Below are 20,662 nucleotides of genomic sequence, written 5' to 3' on the forward strand. Positions count from 1 at the left end.
ACATGAACAGACATTTTTCCAAAGAAGACATCCAAATGGCCAACAGACACATGAAAAAGTGCTCAACATTGCTGGGCATCAGGGAAACCCAAATCAAAACCTCAATGAGATACCATCTCACACCAGTCAGAATGGCTAAAATTAACAACGCAGGAAACAACAGATGTTGGCAGGGATGTGGAGAAAGGGGAACCCTCCTACACTGTTGGTGGGAATGCAAGCTGGTGCAGCCACTCTAGAAAACAGTATGGAGGTTCCTCAAAAAGTTGAAAATAGAGCTACCATATGACCCAACAATTGCACTACTGGGTATTCACCCCAAAGATACAAATGTAGGGATCCGAAGGGGTACATGCACCCTAATGTTTATAGCACAATGTCCACAATAGCCAAACTATGGAAAGAGCCTAGATGTCCATCGACAGATGAATGGATAAGATGTGGTATATATATACAATTGAATATTATGCAGCCATCGAAAGGAATGAAATCTTGCCATTTGCAACAACGTGGATGGAACTGGAGGGTATTATGCTGAGCGAAATAAGTCAATCAGAGAAAGACATGTATCATATGACCTCACTGATATGAGGAATTCTTAATCTCAGGAAACAGAGGGTTGCTGGAGTGGTAGGGGGTGGGAGGGATGGGGTGGCTGGGTGATATTCATTGGGGAGGGTATGTGCTATGGTGAGCGCTGTGACTTGCGTAAGACTGTTGAATCACAGACCTGTACCTCTGAAACAATTAATACATTATATGTTAAAAAAAAAAAAGAAGAAGAAGAAGAAGAAGATAACAGGAAGGGAAGGGATATCGGAGCAGGAGACGAACCATGACAGACTATGGACTCTGAGAAACAAACTGAGGGTTCCAGAGGAGAGGGGGTAGGGGGATGTGTTAGCCTGGTGATGGGTATTAAAGAGGGCACGTACTGCATGGAGTACTGCGTGTTATATGCAAACAATGAATCATGGAATAGTACATCAAAAACTAATGATGTATTGTATGGTGATTAAGATAACATAATAATTAAAAAAAAAAAATCTGCCTATACTGTAAGTCTTGGTGCATGGAGAACCCATTTAGCCATTTCATTATATTCTCTTCTGCCAAGAAGACACATAGAACTGTGACAGCACAAATTTCTACCTAATTGGAAATCCCTAAACTTATCAGGGGATTATACTTCCTCCCTATCAGTTTAGAATCACCTCAGGTGGAACAGGAAGGGGTAAGAAAGTCATACAGTATCTTGATTGCTAAGTGCCTTTCAGCTCTAAAGAGCTTTCTCTACTCTGGCAAGGGTTCTGGGGAAAAAACCCTGCTTCTGTGTGGTATGTACCCTTTCCCTAATTTTGTAGTCTTATACCTGGATAGTATCCTTTAAAATAGAAAAGGCGAGAACATTAGGCTTTTGCCTTTGTTCTGCTATTCTCTTGAGACCGTCGTCTCCTAAACAAGGGGTGCTTCTCATGTAGTAGCTATCTGGAAAAAGAAAAGTGCCTCAGTATACGAGTTATATTATTAAATACATAATACTTAATATTTAATACTTTAATATTTTTCATATTTAGTTTTCAACAATACGTTATAGTTTTCTGGGCACCTGGGTGGCTCAGTTGGTTAAGCGTCTGCCTTCGGCTCAGGTCATGATCCCAGGGTCCTGGGATGGAATCCTGCATTGGGCTCCCTGCTCAGCAGTGAGCCTGCTTCCCTCTCTCCCTCTGCCTCTCCCCCAGCTTGTCCTCACTCTCTCTCTCTCTTTCTCAAGATCTCTCTCAAATTAATAAATAAAATCTTAAAAAAATAGGTTACAGTTTTCTGAATATAATTACTTAATGACAGTGTAATAAGCAAGTCTTAAACTTTGTTACTTGTCTATAAAATTTCTTGTAAGGATGTATTTTGAGTTTGCTTTATGTAGTTTTCTTTTTTGATTTTATGGGAAAACAGCAATTAATTAATTGATTGACTGATTATTTGTTTATTTATATTTGAGAGAGCGAGTGAGCACAAGCAGAAGGGGCAGAGGGAGAGAGAATCTCAAGCTGACTCCATGCCAAACTCAGAGCCCAACTCAGGGCTTGATCTCACAACACTGAGATCATGACCTGAGCAGAAACCAAGAGTTGGATGCTCAACTGACTGCACTACTCAGGCATCCCAGCATCACTAATTTAAAACCTGTCACATGTAAAATCTGTGCTGTAACATATAGGAGTAAATGTGGGCTTCTCAGAATTTACCCTTAAATACAAGTGATGAGTTTAATTTACAGAATGGAAAGGTTTTGAGAGCTTAACTGAGGAATCTTATTATTTTTCCAAGATATCAGTGGTATTTATTTACTCATTCAAATATTTTAAGTGAAACTGAGAATTATTCAAGAATTTTGTAGCCAAGGCAATTATCAAAGCTGTTTCATACAAATTGCAATTTAGACAAGCTCGCACAAGCCACTGTGCTCCTTACCATACAGAATTCAAAAACTGAAGACAAAATCATCTTGTGAATTTATAATAAAAGTATTCTAGTACATAGTAATGAGTATTAGGATTTTGTTGATTTATGATTTTTAAGATGGCTTTCAGACTCAAGCTCATTTAACTCTCAAAGTAACTCTGTGAGGTATGCACAGTGCTTTTTTTTCATTTAAGTAATAAGCAATTAACTCAGAAGAGGTAAATTACTTGAGGTCGTAAGTCACAGTTATTCAAAAGCAGAGCTAGAACTATATGTTTTGAATGATAATACAAAGCTTTTTCTACCTCAGAATTATAGTAGTAAAATCTGAATGAGAGTTTTACTGTACTCAGGGACGGATTGCACATATTAGCAGCAAAACTTAATTAAGCACTATTATAAAAGAGCTATGATGGGGCTCATAGATGTAATTTGCGCCCTAGCTAATTCAATAGATTACCTTATTTTCTGAGTAATGTGTTATGCTACAATATTTTAAAAGAAATAAAGTCTGTTCCTAATAATTCTTCCTCAGTCTTATTTACATTACTAAAATGTTTACTAATCTTTCTCTGATATTTTGCAAAAATAAACATATACCTAGCTCTTTTCTTAAATACCATAAATCTCAAATTAGTCAAATCATGATTTATGAGATTTACTGGATATCAGCATATGAGTCTTCAATAAATAATGCTTATTCTTTTCAACTGGATTGCATAATTTAGCAATGACGATTGGAAAGTATGATAAATAGCATGCTAACATGATAGAGATTTGAGTAACTGTTTTTTCCTCACAGATCTTCAAAGATTTGAACAAATACAGAATTCATTACAGCAGTTCTTCAAATAAAACTAGAAAGAAAAAAAAAAGATCAGTTCAATTTCTATAAGCGAGAGATTGGAATTACTTGAAACAGGCTTGTGGTAGCTATTCTCTGGGGAGAATATTTGTTAACTCAATAGAATCAAGTCCTGAGATGGAGAGGGAGAAAAACAAACCAATCAAGGCTAATGGTTCCTGATGAACCCAGATTAAACACAGAGATCGGTCTGGTTTAAATATACTCAAGGGAACAGTCCTTCAGACAAGAGTATCAATTTTCACTCTGGGTCAATAGGATGAAGTGTGTGGTTAAAAATCAGATATTGCAAATGTATACAGCTTGAGTCAGGATGCATGTTGGAAAAAAAAAAAAACTTGGCAATCAGAAGACATTCTGAGGGTACATGAAGAATTATAATTAATACAGTCAAATAAAAATTATTTAATTAGGGAATGGAGGAAGATAGTTAAAAAATTAATATGCAAAACTTAGTAACTTTTCTTTGAATCTTAGAAAATAGAAAGAGTGAAAATATGAAAATACTTATACATAAACTTTGTCCAAAATATCTAGGATTAAAATGAAGAAAACTACAAAAGTACTGAGGAGGAGGAGGAGGGGCAAAGGGAGAGGGAGAATGAGAGAATCTCAAGCAGGTTCCATGCCCAGTGGGGAACCTGATTCGTGGGGCTGGATCTCATGACCCTGAGATGATCACCTGTGTTGAAATCGAGTTGGACGCTTAACCGACTGAGCCACCCAAGTGTCCCACGATTTATATGATTTGAAGAGAAACCAGAGTATATATAAATCTTTACAGTTTTAATAAATATATAGTATATATACAATATACATGTATATACAATATAAATTATATATATTATATCTGTTATATACACACATATATACATACACACTAGATACATACTATATATATACATATTTATACATTACATATACACACATTTATTTACTTTTATACCTGTCATTGCTAACTAAGGTTTGAGGTAGCAAAGGATGACTGCAGTATGTTTATTCTGCAATCTTGAAACAAAACTGGAGAAAATACTGGAAATATATTTTGCCAGTAGCAGTCAACAGGGCTTACCTCTGTTGCAGTGCTCATTATTAAGTGGTAGAATCATGAATCCTTTTTATGTTCTTTTTCGAGCTAATTCATGCTGTCTGAATTTTCTACTCTTGGCATGCATTATTTTTGTAATTATAAAATATACAATATGTGCTATTGTTTTTAATATCCCTAAATATATCTTCTAAAATAAAAAAACTAAAAACATTTAAAAGTATTTTTACTTTTATTGTCCTAGATTAGTTATAGAAGGAAAATGGACATTTTCTAGTAAGAAATGCACTCAAATCTGAGTCTATATTGTATTAATTGAACTCTTTTTTTAAAGATTTTATTTATTTATTTATTTGACAGAGAGAGAGACAGCGAGAGAGGGAACACAAGCAGGGGGAGTGGGAGAGGGAGAAGCAGGCTTCCCGGCCAAGCAGGGAGCCCAATGCGGGGCTCAATCCCAGGACCCTGGGATCATGAGCTGAGCCGAAGGTAGATGCTTAATGACTGAGCCACCCAGGTGCTCCAATTGAACACATTATTGAGTATAATCTCTTTGAAAATGAAAACTGCATCAAAGGCATTTTGATACTCTAGTGCAGGTAGCACAGCGCTTTGCACATAGTACTTAATGAAACAAGTTGGATTTAACTTAGGTATTTTAAAACCGGCTTACTATACATATCTCAGTCTCATTTTATCAACCACCTAATACATCCTAACTTGATATATTTGGAGGATAGGTTTTAACTCCCTAAAAATACTTTTTTAAAAGGTTTCTGGAAAAAGTGTCTATCATCCTGTTGAAGATAAGAAATTTGGGGCATATTGTGCATTTGTTAACTATCAACTCTGTTTTATTATCTTAAGAAACAAAGAGCATTTAGTACCACAGTGAGCAAATACATATGCTCAAATGAATCATTTTGTGCTTGAGATCTAACAGCATTATTTGAATTTTTATCTTTAAAAATATTTTCCTATCATTATTTCAGGGAAAAAAAAAGTAAACTTGAAATCTTATAGCATACAGCTCCATGTAGAACTGACTAGAATGTAATGCTATAGTATTGAAAAAAATACTGTTTTTTTTCCTCATTCCCCAAAATGTTAAAATAAATGTGGCAACTGGTTATTGGTCTCAGATTAGAGTCATACCTTCTCATAGGGCACCCAAAGTGCTAAAAAAAATGGGTCACTGGGACAAAATTTATTATATAAGAATATATATTTACATAGGATTTCAGGGAACTTTTGGGGTTTTTTTAGGGTTCTGAAAATATGCAATGTGAATGAGTTAGAACCTGTAACCTGTCCCTCTATTCATTTTATTGACCTGGGTTTACTATAAAAATAAAAAGTTTATATCTGCTGAAAATATGTCCATCCCACATAGGGTTCCAGCAACAAAGTATGAGAAAAAAATCTAATTTGACTGGACTGCTGATTGATTTCCTAAAGTCCCATTGCTTTCGATTTCTCAGTGATGACATACTTCCCTGCAGTCAATATGCATCTCCTAATTTGTTTGCAGGAAAATTGGCCTCTTTTGCCTTCTCAAATCACACTTTGTAATCAATGGCTATGTTCTAAATGCAACTCAGAAATGTCTTTAGAAATCGAGGGCAGTTTCAATAAATTATTTTTAGCCTGATGTCCCTCTAGGAACTTATTATTACCACAGCATAGCAGCAAATTATATTTTTCCTCTTCCTTGAATCTACAAACGGACACATATTCTACTACTGTAGGCCAAAATTTACAGAGCAGTCACATACTATGAATATATTTTGTCCAATAAAATCTATTCCCAAATCATTTCTTGGAAACATGCCATAGTTACATTATTCTTGTGATAGTGCCTATATTTTAAAACATACAAATTGATTCTTCAGTCATTTGGCCTACCTAGTAAAGTAAATCTTAAACACTTGTACACGGAAAGAGTCTTAATTTTTAGGAAAGCCAAGGACCATCTGATACTATCAAAAGGTCCAGGGTAAGATACTTAGGTTTGGAATTTAAAGTCAAAATTAGATTACAGTAATGAGTAACAATTACTGCTTAGAATACACTATTTCATTTATATTGGCTCCTTCTGTTCCACAAAATAATTATCTTTCTCTGAGATTAGTTGGCATTATACTATTATTTTATTTGACATATTGTATATCTGTATCATTTCACTTATCCACTGCTGAGGTAAACCTCACCAGTAGAGGGCCTACACAAGCAAGCCCACCTGAGCATAGATCTCTGAATCTGAGCACAGCACCTGAGCAAGTTATCATCCTTGACTTGTCTACCCTACAAAAACCATTCCTCATAAGTAACAAGAAATGCCACAACCTTAAAATCTTAGAATGACAGTGGAAGGAGATCCTACGTTGATGTCTAGCCACAATAGAATCCCAGTTAATTCACCTGGACAAAAGATAAAAATGAAGAAGCAACCAAAGCCCAAACTAAAACCAAAGCAAAGGTACTGCTAGAACAGCTGCCAGAAAGTAGAGCTGAAAGCTTACAGTAGGTCAGAGTTCACCAAGACTGAAGCTCAGCTGTAGAGTCATTGCTGACCACCCACAAGAATGATTCACTCATTCACTGACTTATCTAATATTAACTGGGCATCAGTGCTGCTCCAGGCACTTTTCTAAGAGGGGGGTTCAGAAGTGAACAACCTAAACAAAGTCCCTCCCTCCACAGAGCTTCCACCTGGAATGAAAAAAAACACACACAAAATATATAAATGTAAAGTAATGCTAAGTGCTCTGGAGAAAAAGCAAAGCATGGAATTCTCAAACGACCATGTTGTACCAAGTATCTTGAAAATATACTTTAAAATAACTTCAGTATAATGTTATTAGAGTTATGAAACACGAAAACAACTTCTGCAAAGATTATTTATATTCATACTTATATAAGAAACTTTTCCAAACTTATTAGTAGCAGGATTAGTGTAAGATCCAACATTTTTGAATTCTAGGCTATGCTTAGGTATATGTCTTAGCGTTCAGCTTTCATTAGCCATAGGCTACATTTAGGTTTAAGGATTATAGTATTACCTTAAGAAGAGCATTAGAATAAAACTCAGTAAATGAGGATTCTAGCGATTCCAGAGATCATGAGATCATGAGCAAATCTTAATCTCTTTTTGTTGGTTTCCTCCAACTAGCAAATGCGGATAAGCTCTTTCAAATAAATATAAAGGAGTATCTGAGAAATTCTGTTAAATTTAATTCAACACATCATGTACCAGATAGGGTGATAAACATAGAGGTACGCTGAGGAAGACAACAAACACTAAATAATTCATTAAAGGTGTTAGAAAGGTGGAGACCTACCCTATTCTAGACAAAAGATAAACCACTCTAAAACTTAAGCAGAGACTTAAAGGATGAGTATATGACAATGCATTTACTAGGTGATGTATCTAAACTCTTCTAAATTCCATAGAAAAAAGGCAATGAGTATTTATTTGTATGATAACAGTAGTAGGATGTCATATTATTATAACTTTAAAATTTATAATAAGCCTAAAACCCTATATAAAAGATATACAGGAAAATAAAGTTATGTACATCAATATATTCCCCACTAAATTCTTGAGTGAAATGTGAACTAACCAATTAAGATTAAAACATGTCTAAATCTTACAGGGGTTTTCACAGAATCTGTTACTAGCATTCTCTCTATCTCCTCCTTTGTCTCTCATTTTTTACTTACTCTGCTCTATCAAACAATCACACTGGGGTGCCTGGGTGGCTCAGTCGTTAAGCATCTGCCTTCGGCTCAGGTCATGATCCCAGGGTCCTGGGATCGAGCCCTGCATCGGGCTCCCTGCTCTGTGGGAAGCCTGTTTCTCCCTCTCCCACTCCCTCTGCTTGTGTTCCCTCTTTCGCTGTGTCTCTGTCAAATAAATAAATAAAATCTTTAAAAAAAAAAAAACAATCACACTAGTTACTAGACAGCACAGTCAAAATAAAATGGCACCTGAAATTGTTCATTTTTGTACTGAAATCACTGAAAAAAGACTGAATAGCTGTAAGCAGTTTTCTCTTTAGAAAGCCTTCTAGTTGTAAGTGAATAGATAAAACATTAATTTCTCTATGAACTTTCTTTAATTTTTTCCATAAAATTTATAAGGCTGATCATACCCTTTAATTTGATTTAAATATCAAATTTTGATGATGAATCTCTCTATATATTACAGTGATAGAACAAAGAAATAAGATATCTAGGGCTCACAAAAGCTACATCAATTTTCCATTAAAAGCTTCAGAATTTAGTTGATCTCATTTAATAATAACCTAATTAGTGAAAGTAAGGAAATAATAACATTCATTAATCTATTATCTATTTTATATAAATTGTGTAATGAAATTCATCCACAGACATAAGAATACAGGTTATATTATAAATAACTCTGATAATGTGTGAACACACTGAGAAACCCAATTTAACCTGTTAAGTACATATTTGTTCACTGAAATTGTACAAAATCCATTCATCAAAGTGTTCCATCTACATTCATTTCTTACCAGTACGAAAAAGGGTGAGGAGCAGGGAGGAAGGAAGATGAGAGGGGAGAGGGGAGAAGGAAGGAAAGAAAGAATTTCTAATATCATATTCCTGCACCAAACTTCAGGCTTTTCAAATACCTAACACAAAATTGGAACAATGTAGTATGTTGTCACACTAAACATAACCAATATTGGCTCTTGTCCCCAGTTTCAGTTAAATGCTAAGAAATATAATTCTTGCTTTTACCTTTTGTTTTTCTACTAAGATCTCCAAAGAGCCATTTCAAAATTATTGTTCTATTAAAAGTCTGGCTCAGTTCTCTTTATCTACCTTATTTGCATTTATGTTTGGGATAAGAATTTCATAAAACAAAATTCTCAACGTGCCTGATGGTCTTTTGAATTCTCCCCAATCATAACTCACCTTATCTCCAAAATATTAAAAAGGCCAGTTCATCAGCCCAAATGCCACAATTATTTTATCTCCTCAAAACTAACCTTTTTTTTCAGTAAGGTCACAGTACTACCATTCCAATATAGGATAAAATAACCCACACTGCATACTTCTTAAAGCTTTTACTTTCTACAGAAATAGAAAGCAGAAGAAGAGGAACAATATAAGCACTGTGAAATTCTACGTATAAGACAGGTGTTTCTTTGTTTTGTGTTGTTTTGCTTTATTTGACATTTAATAAGCTCAGGAAAATGAAAGATTTCTCCTTCAGGAGATCGTATTAGATGAGTAGCCATAGTGAATCTTTTCCCTGCTGATCCCTAAAAGGAGAACAATTGCCAAGTGTATGCATATAGGCCAAAAAAGTCTATCTCAACATTCAAACTGTTTGAAAGATGAATCATTTTAATAACTACATAAAATTTGCATTCTATCCCTTTAAATCCAATCATTTTCACTTATTAAAAAAAAAAAAAAGAAAAGAAAACAATTCCCAACAATAGGATTTATAGCCTAGTCTGAGATGCATTAAACAAAGGTGATATTTTTGATGAGGCATACTAACTTACAAAAAAATTATTAAATGCATGGCAAATTAATTAACTAGAAGAGGTTAATATAGTCAAACCACAATTTCAGGGTAAGATTTCACTTGGCATAAACATAGTAATCCACCATTTTATTTGAAAATCTCCAGTAGGGGAAATTACATATCCTATCATGTTAGCAAGCATAGCAGTCAAAAAATTATTTAAATTCAAAATGCCTTTCTCAGTTACAAGTCATCTATTCCTATCCAGCTAGGATACAATGAAGAACAGCTATTAACTATTATTACATCATCATTAGTATCTCTATCCTGTTATAACTTTTATAAAGAAGCAGTCAGTTTTTACTCTGAACTGTGCAAGGGCTCTGAGATAATAATAGCAGTAAAGATAGCAATAGATTTGAAACAACATCCTCAATACCTCTGAAACCTCGGGGGGACTGAGAAACCAAGGGATTGTCAATCCAAGGTCATGCAGGATTAAAAGAGGAAGGAAGGAAGGAAGGAGGGAAGGAAGGAAAGAAGGAAGGAAGGGAAAAAGGGAGAGAGGCAGAGAGAGAAAGAAAGAAAGAGAAAGAAAGAAAGAAGGAAAGAAAGAAAGAAAGAAAGAAAGAAAGAAAGAAAGAAAGAAAGAAAGAAAGAAAGAAGGAAGGAAGGAAAGAAAGAAAGAAAGAAAGAAAGAAAGAAAGAAAGAAAGAAAGAAAGAAAGAAAGAAAGTCAATACAATAGGAAGGCAACCTAGGGCTTTCAGTCTTCTGTTCTTACTGCTTAAATAGTCTCACTATCTTTAAAGTTCTTTTCCATTCAGGTAAGACAAAGCCCTAAGGGATTCATTCCCCCTTGTGCAAGTTGCTTAGCTGAGCCATACATTTCTATTGGCCCTATTGATTAGGCATCTGCTTCCTCTCTGTGGATGGTTTGCTCTTGTGGAACCGTGTTTAGCAGCTGTTACAGTTCAGATGAGTGTTGACAGGATGAAAATTAAATTAACACCCAATAACATTTTAACACCTGGTCCAACAACTGCAATATCATTGAATTTCACCTTTTCGAAATTGCTTCGGGAGTTAATTCATCCTTACTTTGACTTTGACCTAAGGAGACACTCCTATAATTTTGCTACAAAAGACTCTCCCTTGACTGTTCATTTATAATTTCCGTAAACCTTCCCTCTGATTCACGTTCAATGACTGCATGGGCAGTCTCTAGAAAATACTCAGTAGAAATATTCCATTGGAAGATGTGCTACTCTCGAGATTATAACTAAAGAGTGAGCATGAACAGAAAATGTTAACCAAAGGGGAAGTAACGTTTCACTGCAGCATAAGCCAGGCTGATGGGCAGATAACTATCTACTCTGGGAGAATAAAGTTGGAAAGAATACAGGTTTCACACACACTTGTGACTTCCTAAGTCTTGACTGGCTTGTGGATAATGTTAGGGAGATATAGCATGGTCCTTAAGCTGGTGGACTCTGGAGTCAGATGGCCTCATTTAAAAATTCAATTCTGCTGTTCCTAAACATGTGCATTGTTTGATACTTGAATCCCTAAGTTTAGTTTCCTCAAAAAAGCCAAGAATAGTACCTACTTCACAGGGTTGTTTGACAATTATACAATCCATGTAAAACTCTTAAAGTAATAGTATCCTACAGGGTCTGATACATACTAAGTCCTAAGTAAGTCTTATGTACATCATGTCATAAACAACCTAAACTGAAAAGGAGTTTTGAGATCATTTAATCCTATCTTCTCATTTTACTGTTAAGTAAACACAAAGAAGTTTGGTAACTTACTCAAGGATGTATGCCCACAAAGTCAGTGCTGAGAAACAAATCCAGGTTTCCTCATCAGAACTCATTTTCTTTTTAGACAACTGCCAACTCCCTAATAGGCTACTTACTTAGAAAAGATTCTGTGACCACACTCAGTAACTCATTCACTTAAACTTCTTCTATCTGTATCGCTTCTCGGCCTTTTGGCTAAGATCAAGTGTAGTAACTTCTTCTATCTGTATTTCTCTTCTCTCTGGGAGAAAGAAATGGTGCTATTTGCTATTTGCCAGGGCTATTAAGACCCACAGATAATAAAACTGTCATCTTATCTTTGGTGTTTAGAATTCCTATTAGATGCGAGATGTTCTGCCTAAGGTAATATAACACAGTACCTAACATACACGAAGGCAAGGAAAAACTGTTCCTGCATAACCACATAATAAATACAGTCTAATAAACAATTGTTAGAAAATGATAATCCATTTAGTGCATTTCCCAAGATCTTCACTTCTTGTTTCTGTTGCCTTCAATTTTATTGCTATTTATTTTTGTAGGGAAGAGGGACTAGCAGAAGTGAGAACTGCATCTTTTAATCTGGTTAGTATTAGTACTTGTTAACAGTTTGGGCAACCGTTTTGTATTTCTACAGATTGATACTCTAGACTATACTGAGATTTTTGGATCAGTCATAAATTATATTTACTCATCTATTTTTCCCACCTGCTTTTTCCCCCCACCAGTAGACTTGAGAGCTTTTGTTCTTGTTTTATGATAGATTATTCTCCCCTAGTATTTTCTTTCTTTTGTTCTGTTTGGTTTTGTTTTATTCCATTTGTTTTATTTCTCATCCTGAATATATGGGAGTGATAATATGGACAGAAATTGCAAGACACAATCTGGAGGAAATAATACTTTCACAAAAGTGTACTTTAAAAAATTATTTTATGTTAATTCTTTGGGGTAAAACACCTCAAATCCTATATTGTTAAGTTTGCAAAATTCAATGTAAGTATTAATTTTTCAGAAAATGTTTTTATAAAAGAACATATAATTTCATGATGAAAAGAAGAATGACAGGGGAGGGGGTTTGAGAATCTAACTACTCTAATCTGCTAGTGTGAGAAAAGCAGCTTCCAGAAGTGAAAATCAAATGGTGGGAAATACTGAATGTTTTCAGAATGTTATATAAATTGCTTAATTGCCTCATTCTCCTAAATGGTTCCCTTTGTCCCTTTAGGTAAATAAAGCCTTTGTTACAGTAACTCCAGAAAGGATCTATCTAATGGGGATAATATGTATATAATTTGAAATATGTAAGCATTAAAGATATATAATGTGCTTGGCACCACATATATCACTGATTCCTTCTATATTTCCCAGGTAAATGTATAAATATCCTGAGACATGTGTCTTTTCGCTAAAAATAATAACGCTAATAAAAGCAAAAAAAAGTATTTCCAGCAACCTGAATATGCACTTACAACAGGAAGAAAGGTTACAAGATTCTCAAATTCTCATAGATATGACAGCAGTTTTTTCAGTTATTTGCAAGACTAATTACTCCTACTAAAACTAACATATTCACACCGTGGTCAGTATTAATATTTCAGTACTGTATGAGGAATGAATTGAAAAGGAAATTTTCATAAACCTGCAAGTTCAACTAAAATATGGTTGAACATTCTTAAAAGGTGATGGCGATTTGCTTTTGAATATTTTAATTATTCTGCACTACAAAAAGATGTGGTAATCTAGGAAAGAAATATTGTTTTTCTAGGAGGAAAAAAAAGAAAAGAGGAATAGAAATCAGGAAAAGTTCCCATCTCTTTCAATACCAATATATGGTGTTTATCAGGTAATATTTCAGAAAATAATAAAATTGGAAGAGTTCTTAATATTTCATTCAATCGACACCCATGCCTCCTGGAAAGAGACTTAGCAAAAGGAGAAAAACAACTAGAGCACCTTGAATCAAACAAAGCAGTTCATTAGCCTCTGGTTTTATTTAGAAATACTCCAGACATGAGAAAATCACATTACTTTAAATGCTTATCATGTTCATAATCGATTTGTGCAATTGCATACAGTGTGATCATTCTGGCAACCAGGGCACTAATACCATTCATCAGGCAGAAAAAAAAAAATCATTCATTAAAAATCCATAGAATCACAAACCTATTATTAAGGCTGAGGATCACCTTATAGGAGCACTTCATTTTACAGATAAAGAGACTACGACTGCAAAAAGTGGATGTTTTGCACATGATCACACACATGGTCAGACAAAAAACATGATTCATATGAAGGGATGCTACCTGACAGGCCAACATTCATTTTACCACACCAGACTAGCTGCACAACTCCCTTTATTAGTTATTATCAAACACCTAAATGGCAGCATACACTAACAGGAATCTGAAAACTCTGGGATATTTTCCTCTATTTGCCAAAGAGAATCAAGATCCTACCCACTGGGTCATGAATGAGACAGGAAAAGCCATTTGTTCAGATGTTCACCTGCCTGCTCTTGCAGCACCTTAACCAGCTATAGTATAAGATTGCTTCCCTGTTTACTTAACATTTGGTGGCCATGCAGTAAATAAAACATCAATCAGCAAGAGTGACTGTATCCAAATCAAGAAAATTTTGGAAGTGAATGTTCACAATTACGTATTTGGTGTCAAAATATATTAGCAGAAAAATTACATATGTAGAGACTGGGTAAGAATATTAATCAAGATATTATTTCTTGCATATATAATGTACTAACTGTTTCAACATAAGACATGTCCACTAGTGGAGCTCTCTAAATCTCTTACTATGGCTGTTCTATAAGAAGAATAAGATATATAACCTCTGTTTTGATATTGCTTTGCCCTTACCTCCATAGACTTTTTAGGTATTTCCCTGATTTCACTTTTAATATAAGTCCCATAAAAAAAATAAAACAACCCACAAATAGGATTTCCATGGAAACTGGAATTCAATTTTCTCTACCAAAGATCACCAAGAAAGCAAAAAAGATCCCATTTTCATCAGCATTTAGGCTAGGAATACCAGCAATACAATGTCATGACCTGGGAACTCTGCAGTGAGAATGTTCTTTAAAGCAGTCTGGACAGACTCACCTAATCAAGATGTCATGTTGCTGTGGCACATCATACCCACATCCAAATGAAATACAACCTGTAGAAAGGAAAAGCAGAGAAAGACACAGTCACTCTTTGGCTAATGTTTTATTTATTGCATCACCATCAAATGTTAAGTAAACAGTGAAACAGATTTTCTTTTTACTTAGGATCATGAAAGCAAAGTCCTTTATCTAGAGATTATGATTTAAGGTTTTATTTTCAAACTGGGAATAATAAATGTAGTCATACTTGCTTTCAGTGAAAAATCAAACTTAATATATTTATACAAATACAGCCTTCCTAAGAAAATAGTTATTGAAGCTGAGGCTACTAGAAGTTCATAAAATTCAGACTAAAGGAAAACTGCCTCAATTACACACCAAGGATGAGATTCAAGATGAACTAAGAGAGTACAGAAATATATATATATTTTATATATATAATGTATCACTGAAATTATATGAAGTATAATAAAATATATATTGCCATCTAATAGAAAATTTTACATATTAAAATCTGAGTTATCTTAGTGATTGCACTCCAAATATATAATTATTTAAAATATTTCCCACCTAAGCTTCTGATATTTTTGTGCAAAGAATGAGTTACCAAACATTTTGAAAAATAATCACACATTCTGAACAGGCTCACAAATTATGAGTGTCGCAGAAAGATAACAGTCTAATATGAAATATCGAATGTGAATAGTTGAAAACTTTTTTCTTTGTTCTTCTTACATGTTATGGACATCATGTTCATCTCTTTACAGAACTCTGCCTACACCCTAAAATGTAAACCTTTGAAAAAATGAGAAGTGCTTTCTTAAGCGAGCTACAATACAGGGGCAGATCCTAGGGAGGGGGCAAAATTGCCAGGGTTCCATATTAAAGAAACATGTTGATTAATGATGAGCAATACTAGGGAGTCAGTAAGGAAAAGGAGAAGAAGGTTTGCTATACTAGGGCTACCACAACAAGAAAGAAGCACCTTCTACAATAAAGGTAACTTTTTCTTATTTAAATCACTAACAACAGTAAGCTCAGATAGTTTATCTATTGTAATCAGCTTCTGTTCCATATCTGAACTCCAAAATCCATTTAATTACAGACACATGCCATAAATGATTAGCAACCTTGACTATACTGAACCTACAATGTGGCTAAACTGCCCAAAACTAGTATTAGAGATGGATAGTATCAACAGTTCAATAGCACAATTTTATGGCTGAAACCGACAGGGATCCAATTCTCAGGGAGAATATTCATAGATTCAGGCATTATTTATATATTATAAATATAGTAAGTCAATAAATTTATTGACTCTCTTCCCAAAGCTCTCTAAAAAGTATATTTCTAACTTGTCTTCCAATATTATCCCATCTCAGGACCTATGAGATTTTGTATTTGAAAATGCCCCTTGAAGTAACTTCCCTTATTTAGATTTAATCAATTACTCCCACCCCTATTCTCTTTGAAGATGGAAATTCTATGTCCACCATCTTCAAAACAATTTCTAATTTGTAATCTTTAAAGTCACTGTATTTGTTCAGGTCATCTGAGAAGCAAATACTGAGATGGGAATCAGTCTTTCAAGAGACCTGGAGAAACACCTTCAAAGAATAAAGGGGAGGAAGCAGTAGGCAAAGAAAACCTTCAGATTGCAATGTAGTCCTGACATCTGTGAAAGAAGAGGAGCAAGAAGGAGGATTGGTTGCCATGCAAATCTAAGAAAATCTCAGCCAAAAAGGTGGGGGATTACCAACCCAGATTTGCCCACAAGAAGAATCCAATCTGCCATCCGAATAAGCCAACATTAGTATTCTGGCTGTACTTAATCACTGACTCAGAAATGTTAGGGAAGCATGGCCTTATTGTAGACATGGTGGTAGATCCAGAGAGATGGCAGCTGGACATGTCTTTAATTATGCTCCACACAACAGGAGATCTGAGGTACCTTTCCATGAGTACCATAGTAGTTTTTGGACTCTTTCTGTATCTTTGAAAGAAGGTCTGAATTTTATCCTAGAGTGTTAAGACACTTTGTAAATGTCCAAAAGTGTGTAAGAATATGTATATCAAAATGCCCTCCAACTACAGATAGGGATTCTATCAGTCTCACAGTGACAGGGGAATGAAATTGATACCATGCGTACTGCCTGCTGACAAACACTGTACTTGAATAAATATATCTCTTTGTTCACCTGGGAAATTAAAAGAAAACCCAAGGACCCTACTTCCCCACTTATAAGTGTATATTCATTTTTCTCTTGATTGATGAAGCATATATTGTAATGAGTTTTTCAGTTTCTCAGTAAGGGTAACATGCTTCTTCAGAATAGGTATATCCAAGAATTCCTTCCTGTTACTTTTAACTTTTGAATTAAAGGAATGATAGCTTAATTAACCACAGTGCTCCATAAGGTGTGGCTCCTTTGTCTCCCCTCACATAATTCTTAAAGGACCAAGGCAGAACTGCAGTATCTCATGAGTATATAGGGACATGGGGTTCGAGGGTTAAAAGTTCCAAGGCCACTAAGGAACAACTAGAGAAATGAAATTAACTACATAGAAACTGTGGTGGTTACTTAGACTTGGTTTCCTATACTTCATTTTACTCTCCTCTTGGAGAGATTAGAAGGCAAAAATCACACAACTTCGACTCCCTCAGAAACTAGGTTTCTAGAAGTGAATGAGTCGCATTCACATATTTGGGAGGTGGTGGTGGTTAGGAAGCAAGCTCTGACAGACCGAATGTTCTTGCTGCCTTGTCACGAACCATCTGGGTATAAGGGGGCAGTGGTAGTAGGTAGTAGCAGTGGCAATAGCAGGGTTTTGTCCTGTCTTTACCATAGCTTTATCATAGCTATAGTGTGAGATGTATTGCACACATCTGTTGTCTTTTTGTCTATTATATATATCTTGTCACAAAAAGTCCAATGGCAACCTCCTTAAAATACTTCTGTATCTAGTTTCCTATGTAAACACCTAATTCCCAGTACATCCCCAGTTCCCTATAAACACCTAATTCCCTGTAGTAAGTCTCTTTTTGCTTGGTTTCATTTTTCTGAACAAAACTTGAACGGATACAATGATTAGAACAGAGAACAGCATGTTTAATAGGGAAGTAAATGGACTGAAACCATAACGCAGAGGACTACGGAATGGCCATATCTGCATCAAGATGGAAAGTTAATATAATTTTACTCAGGATCTTCCAAAGAAGGACAACTTAGGTAGTAAATCCTGGGGAAGGGGATTCCTGGTAGGGAATACTGTAATGCTTAAAGACTTGCTAGTAGATTTTGATGGGGATAGGACACCCAAAGGTACCAAAGATCAGTTCCAAGTACTTAATGATAATATATCTTTGTGTTGTAGAGCACTTTGAAGATTGTAAAGTGGAACCATCTGAGCATTTCTTAGCTAGTGCTCTAAACAAATGGAGCTAAAAATTGAGCTAAACATGAGAAATATTATTATCCGTTTTGCAGACAAAGAGACTGGGTCTCAAAGAGATTTTAATAACTGGCAAGCAGCGGAATCTGGATACAAACAGTTTTTTTGGTTCTCAGTATATTTTATCCAATACAATGCAGCCTCTCCACATAATATCCCTCCCACACAACAGTAAAGCTTTTTTAAAAATATGATTTGGACTCACAGATGAACTATTTAGATATTATATAGAAATTAGAAGAAATCTACAAAAACCTTTATATCCACTCAAATAAGTAGTAAAAGAATGCACTTATCACTGATCTTTCCAGTGTGACAACTAAAATTTTCAACAGCAAGCCTAACAGCAACCTCATTACCTCATTTTCTTTGTCTAATAGCATCCTGAGAGTGCATACACACTTTAATTTTTGCCTTCTAAAGACTCTACACATCTTACTCTCTTGGGGTATTGTCATTATCCATTTGACTCTAGGTGATTGTACCTCTCCATTCCACACTCATTTGATAGATTCAGAATTATTGAAATTTTATATCACTGAGTATCATACAGTATTTCTAGTGGAATTTAAGGACGAGACAGTAACATGCACATCACAAAGGAAAATGTGTTTTATGAAATATATTAACACGAATGGAGTGTACTTCAAGGTGAGCAACAGAATACAAGCAAAAGACAACAGATGTGTGCAATACATCTTACAGCAGGCTGTAGATGGGACAACCAGACCCAATGTTTTTGATTCTACAATTTTAAGTGACCTGCAATCCACATTTATTCAATCCAAAAAGTATTGAAATTTGGAAAAATGTAACTAGAATTAAATCTATATATCATAATTCTATCAAGGGAAATGTGCCAAGGAAGGGATTACTACATTTTATATACAGCATTATTTATAAAATAGTTTTGCTATTATGTAATGAGCATCAAGTATGTGCCAGGAACAATACTAGATGCTCCACATAAATTATCATATTTATGCTTCACAATAACCTTATACAATATTAAAATTATATCTGTGGACAGAGAAACATCTCAGAAAGTTTAGAACTCTCCTTAAGAGTACATAATTAGGGCGCCTGGGTGGCTCAGTTGGTTAAGCGACTGCCTTCAGCTCAGGTCATGATCCTGGAGCCCCGGGATCGAGTCCCGCATCGGGCTCCCTGCTCGGCAGGGAGTCTGCTTCTCCCTCTGACCCTCCTCCCTCTCATGCTCTCTGTCTCTCATTCTCTCTCTCAAAATAAATAAATAAAAAAAAATCTTTAAAATAAATAAATAAATAAATAAAAGAGTACATAATTAATAAGTGGTAGCACAAAATGTGAAATTGAATAACTTGCATGTATGATTAAGCCAGACAAGCTCTCTAGGCTTGCACTGGCAGAAATTGTCTTACATTAAATTGAACTAGGTCATCTGGTTCATTTTTAATCTAAAACCCTTAGTAATTTAAAAAAAATAATAATAAAAAAAAAATAAAACCCTTAGTAAATACTTTCTGAACTCCTCTTATTTTCAGGCCACCTAGAACAGCTGTGCTTTGAAGGATGAAACTGGGAAATTAGACACAAATTCTAAAATAAAGATGCTGAAGTTGGTAGGCAAGTAAGACCTACACTAACAATGATACAATGAGGAGTGTGAAGTGAGCCCTAAGAAACAAACAAATATAATCCTTTGGGAGTTCACAGAACAAATTACTATAGTTTATTAATGAATCAGGAATGACTCTGCAGAAGTGATAGCATATGAGCCAGGCCTACAAGGATGGGTGAAATTTAAGGTCAGATAATAAGTGTTGGTGAGGATGTGGAGAAAGTATAAGCCTTATACACTGCTGGTGGACATACATAATGGTGCAACTGCTTTGGAGAATAATCAGTTAGTTCCTCAATGGATTAAACACAGAGTTAGCATATGACCCAGAAATTCTACTGCTACATATATACCCAAGAAAAATGAAAACAGATGTCCATACAAAAACTGTACACAGTATTTATAGAAATATTATTCATAAAAGCCAAAAGATGGAAATAACCCAAATGTCAATCAACAAAGAGATAAACAAATGCGGTATACCCATACAATGGAATATTACCTCTAATACATGCAACATAAATGAATCTTGAAAACATTATGCTATATGAAAAAATCCAGTCACAAAAGTCCATGTATTACACAATTCCATCCATATGAAAGTCAATAATAAGTAAATCTATAGTGACAGTGATTGCTTAGGGCTGGGCAGACAGATGAGTAGATTAGGGTATGAGAGCTAAGGATATGGGGTTTCTTTTTGAGTTGATAAAATAGAGGAAAAATCTTTCCAGACATGAAAAACAGCATAAGCCCAAGAAAAAGAGTTAGCAATTATCTGTTTTTGCCTTCCCCTTTT

At 35.0% G+C, this 20,662-nt stretch overlaps 1 long non-coding RNA gene and 1 pseudogene across 1 annotated transcript in view; one reads left to right on the forward strand and one right to left on the reverse strand.

Moving 5' to 3' along the window:
• LOC145723462 (uncharacterized) overlaps positions 1-14,896 on the reverse strand; it is a 255,537-nt gene extending 240,641 nt beyond the window's left edge. Inside the window, exon 1 of the long non-coding RNA XR_014148542.1 lies at positions 14,806-14,896. This is a non-coding gene — a long non-coding RNA (uncharacterized LOC145723462). The remainder of the gene's footprint in view (positions 1-14,805) is intronic.
• Positions 11,865-12,024, forward strand: LOC115943402 (U2 spliceosomal RNA; annotated as a pseudogene).
• Positions 14,897-20,662: the final 5,766 nt, after the last annotated feature.

The sequence above is a fragment of the Leptonychotes weddellii genome, chromosome 9 (genome assembly GCF_054177405.1).
Source record: "Leptonychotes weddellii isolate Sample4059 chromosome 9, ASM5417740v2, whole genome shotgun sequence".
Lineage (NCBI taxonomy): Eukaryota > Metazoa > Chordata > Mammalia > Carnivora > Phocidae > Leptonychotes > Leptonychotes weddellii.